The 5,033-nt window shown below is 40.3% G+C and overlaps 1 protein-coding gene and 1 pseudogene across 1 annotated transcript in view; one reads left to right on the forward strand and one right to left on the reverse strand.

Annotated features, from left to right (window-relative positions):
• Positions 1 to 5,033, reverse strand: part of Pex13 (peroxisomal biogenesis factor 13) — a gene marked incomplete at its 5' end in the record, with an annotated part of 24,616 nt that overhangs the window by 8,882 nt on the left and 10,701 nt on the right. The gene's annotated exons all lie outside the window — the stretch shown is intronic.
• Positions 1 to 5,033, forward strand: part of LOC105742841 — a 6,375-nt pseudogene that overhangs the window by 1,086 nt on the left and 256 nt on the right.

The raw sequence follows: 5,033 nt of genomic DNA on the forward strand, positions 1-5,033 counted from the left end.
GTGCTGTGTCCAACACTGAAGACTTGACTACGGGTAAAAGGAATTTCCCATTCTTTATTATGCGGGTTTGTGGGATTATCCCAGTTGCTAAAGGACATCATTTCACTTAGTCCCGTTAACAAGGTTTGAGTGTTTAAAGATGCTGGTTATGGTGCACACCTGTAATCCCAGCACTTGGGAGGTGAAGGCAGGAGGATCACAATGAGTTCAAAGCCCCTTTGGGCTACATAGTGAGTTCAAAGGTAGCCTGAACTACATAGCAAGACTGTCTCCAAAAAAACCCCAACAAACCATAACAAAAAGACCCCTACATTTTTATAACATTGCTAGTAACAAGTGGTTGTTAATAGGAAAAGCAGATATATACTGAGTCCTTATAATATTCCAAGTGCTCTGTTAAGTGCTAAACATACAGTGTCCTTCTGTCCTTTCAACAACTCAATTAAATAGGTATGATTTTTATCCCCATTTTTGTAGATAAGGAAGGTGAAACTCAGGAGTGGCAGGGCTGGAATTCAAACATGGGACTAAAATTTAAAATGCAATGAGATGTAATGTAGTCTGCCCTTGAGCATGTGCTTGATAGAAATAAGAAAGAGCCACCGGCTCCTGAATTTGGTCTTCACAATGAGTTTTACTAGTTTTTACTGGGATCTTTCTTAGTCTTCTCATCTTCCAGTTCCAGAAAGGTAGGTTTTTTTTTTTTGTTTGTTTTTGTTTTTTATTACCGGGGATCGAATTTGTGATGTTGTGCTTGCCAGGTAGGCGCTTATGCCACTGTCCTGTATCCTCAGCTCTGGAAATACAGGTTCTTGACTCATTTTTAACTTATGAAATATTAACAAAGTTCAAATGAAAACTGCATTACCATTCATATTTTGTGTCTTTTTGAGATAGGGTTTCACTATGAGTTTAGACTGAACTTGAACTCTCTGTAGCCCAGGCTGGTCTCAAACTCACAGCAATCCTCCTCCTCCTTCAGCCTCCTGAATGCTGGAATTACATGAGTGCACCACGTTTGGTGTAACCATTCATATTAAAAATGCATTTTGACAAAGATCTGTGGCAAAATGAGAAAAATATATACATCACTGCTGATTTATTAAGTTTGCTAACACTCTTTCCTCTTAAAATGTCTTTTCTATTTTCTAGTATTAATATACTTTATTGTTTCACCTCATATGTCACTTAGGATATATTGCCCAGTTAATTTCAAACTAATGATTCATTTGAGAAATATTCATAGTAATTAAAAACTCAAAACATTCCAAAGGGGAAAACCTACCAGATTTTACTTTGGTTTTATTTTTTTGGTTTTGGCAGAACCGGGGTTTGAACTCAGGCCCTTGTGCTTACCAGGGAAGCACTTATTCTACTGAGCCATCTCTCTGCCCCTAACCTACCAGATTTTAATGATTTTCCTACAAGGTAAATTTGTTAACAATGGGCTACTAGTTTACAAATTGGAAGATATTTCTAATGTGGTGGGCTCCCTGGCTAGCAAGTAAGATCTTGGCTCAGACACACACACACACTGAAACACTGTTGTCTCACAAGAACTGGGGATGGGGTTCCAAATTAGAACTGGCGAGCTTCAAAACTGGGCAGAAGTAAGTGTATGGATGCCCAAAAGGGTGAGCGATGGTGTAGTGGCCTAATTATCAGATACTGAGTCCTTTGGCCAGGAAGCAGAATCAAGGGAAGGTGATTCTAGTTTCCTTTTTTTTCCGGAACCAGGGATTGAACTCAGGTCCTTGCAACTTGCCAGGCAAGCACTTATTCTACTGAGCCATCTCCCTGGCCACTAGTTTCCCTTTCTTACACCAGACCTTCAAGGGAGGACTGAAGTGGCCTCATATGACCTATCAGCAGAGGGAGAAACAGTGGTGTAAAGTCTGTTCCAATACTGGCCAACAGAACTCACACAGACTAACAAGCAAAGCATGTGTAAAGATTACTGTACTATGTGAGGTGGGCAGACATTTTGCCTGAGAGTAGATGTTGGAGACTGGGCTGCACAAGTTTAAGTTGCTCAACACAGGGACCTCTGGCTGGGTTGGAAATGAGCATATACATAGTGCTATAAGATCAAGATGATACCACAGCTGAGGCACCAAAGACATGGACTGCTGACACTCTACTTCAGAGCAATAAACTGCCAACCTTAGAGATCAAAGTTTTCTTCATTGGCAAAATTTGGAGGAGACTTTGAACTGACTTTCTAAGGTCCTTGCCTCAGCAGCCCCTTCTCTTGTTTGAAAACCAAATAAATATGGGTTGTCCAGGGGATCTCGTCTTTGCTCCTGAGAGCACATTAAAACACACAGAGATGGAAAGTACCGAGTAGACATAGATATAGAGGACAAACCAAGGTTCAACACAGGTCTAATTTAAGTTCCAAAGAGGACAGAATGGATGTAATTGTGCAATTTCTAGAATTGACTATAGAGATGAAAATGAAGCTGCTAGAGGCAAAATATAAATTCTAATGATGCCATATAAAATAGCGGTCCCACACTTTTTGGAAGCAGCAACGTGTTTTGTGCAAGACAATTTTTCCATGGACCTGGAGGTAATTTATAATTTTTTTCTTTTTTAAAAATTACATTCCCCAGGACCAGAGAGATAGCTCAGAAAAGGCCAGGGAGATAGCTCAGTAAGGGTCAGGGAGACAGCTCAGTAGAATAAGTGCTTGCCTGGCATGGGCAAGGTCCTAAATTCAATCTCTGATACAAAAAAAAAAAAAAAAAAAAAAAAAAAAAAAAAAAAAAAAAAAAAAAAAAAAAAAAAAAAAAAAAAAATTACATTCCCCAGCTCTCGTATTCTACCTCAAATCATGAAGCATTAGCTTCTCAGAAGGAGCAGCACAACCTTAATCCCTGGCACTGCAGTTTGCAGAGGGCTTGTATTCCTCTGACAATGGAATCTGACTCTGCCGCTGATCTGACAGGCAGGAGGTGGGGTTCAGGTGCAGTGCCAGTGATCAGATAAAGCTTCTTGCTTGTTGCTCACTTTCTACTTCATGTTGTCATGGTCTAACTTTTGGGAACCCCTGAATTAAAAGAAATCCTCTCTGAATGACTTACCTTTTCCTTGCCTTGGGGCCTATAACTGAAGCCTAATGTGATGGCTTTAAACTAAAACTTTTGTGTGCTGGTTATGAACACTATAACACAACATAATGAAAAGCTCAGCAAAAAAATAAGGAAAGCCTCTATCATAAGAGGCAACATACACATGTGAGATGTAACTCAGGGAAAAATGACCAGCAGGAAAACACAAACATGAAAACAAGGTATAATCATTAATATCCTTAGGTAGGTGAAAGAAGATATTGATTTTGTTAAACTTGCAAAAGCTGCTATTAATGGGCAGTGAGATAGCTCAGAGGACTAAGTGCCTGCTTAGGCAAGTGCAGGGACAAGGGTTTGATCCCCAGTACCGGTACTGGCTCTGCCTCTGGGCGTACTGAGCCAGGGACTGAGTCCAGGTGTGGTGGCACATACCTATAATTCCAGTGCTGGGGAGGCTGAAAACAAGAGGATAACTATGAGTCTGAGCTGCATAGTGAGACCTTGTATTGTATCAAATACATAAACTTAAAAAAACCAACAACAACCCTGTTCTTAACACACACACACACACACACACACACACACACACAAACATTGTAAAATTTATAAATGCTGAAGTCAAAGAAGATCTTGCAAGCTTCCAGAAGGCAAAACAAAGACAAAATTGGTCCCATTAAAGATGAAGAATCAGAATGGTTTCAAATTTCTCCTTAGCACAATGGAAGTTAGAAGACAACAGGAAAAGTCCTTCAAGTTTTTTTTTTTTTTTTGGCTTGCTCAGGCTGCCTTAAGGGTTGCTCTAGTGCAGAATGTGGAGCTGGGGATTGAACTGTGGTCCCTGTGCCTTATCTGAATTTGCCCAAGCAAGTGCTTTAAGCAACTAAACAACTTTAAACAAGCTAAACAGCAAGCTTCCTCCATTTTTTTTTTTTTTTTTTTTTTTTTTTTTTGTTTTTTAGGGAAGGGTCTACAGGGTGTTCAGGGTCCCACTACTAGATTGGACTTTTTTTTTTTTTGCGGAACTGGGGATTGAACTCAGGTCCTTGCGCTTGCCAGGGAAGCACTTACTCCACTGAGCCATCTCCCCAGCCCCTGTCCTTCAAGTTTTTAAAGCAAACCAATACTTAGCTTGGAACCCTACACCCAAAATAGTTTTTCAGAGTGAGAACAGAACTAAAGATCTTTCAGGTATTCACAATCTCACACTTCACTCCTCGTGCAGCCTTTCTCAGGAGCTCCTAGAAAATATGCTGCTTTTTCCGAAAGAGTAATGGAAGAAGCAGGTATGACATGTGGAAAAAGAAAGAACAGAGAACTCCTCAGGAAAATGAAGAATGAAGCCAGGATAACTGCTGTGGACCAGGTCAATCTTCTGCAGAGGACACAAGAGACAGAATGAGGCCTGTCTTTTTGACATTTGCCTTTGGTTGTACTACATGGTAACTTGATAATGTCTGGGTGAGACTGGCCTGGTTTTTATTTCTACTTGGGCTGTTGGACTGTGTCCTGATGAGGAAGTCCTTCTTCTTCGTGCACTGCTCGTAGGAGCATTTGTGAACACACAGGTGTGCTACCTTGCTCTGATCTTACTGTGCAAGATAGTCACAGAGAACTCAAAAGTGGAAGAGCCTACGTAGCCTGCTGCCCATAACCACGTTACAAGTAGATACCAGTTCTAGCAGCCAGTGTGGGTTTCAAAATACAATGATTATGGATGATATAATTTTCCAAGATTTGCTCAGGGCCAAAACTTGCTCAATGAAGTTTCTAGAAAAAGGATCTGAAAATTCTTGAGAGAAGCTGAAGTCAGACTATGAGCCAGTGCTTCTTCAGGTTACTTTTATCAAACAGTGGCAATACTCCTTTTTTGTACGTAGCTGTCTGCATGCTACCCAATTTGCAGTTTAATCACCTTCACACTCATTTGTATGTATATAGCTCATAAAATATTTCATTTAA

The sequence above is a fragment of the Octodon degus genome, unplaced genomic scaffold (genome assembly GCF_000260255.1).
Source record: "Octodon degus isolate 3935 unplaced genomic scaffold, OctDeg1.0 scaffold00078, whole genome shotgun sequence".
Lineage (NCBI taxonomy): Eukaryota > Metazoa > Chordata > Mammalia > Rodentia > Octodontidae > Octodon > Octodon degus.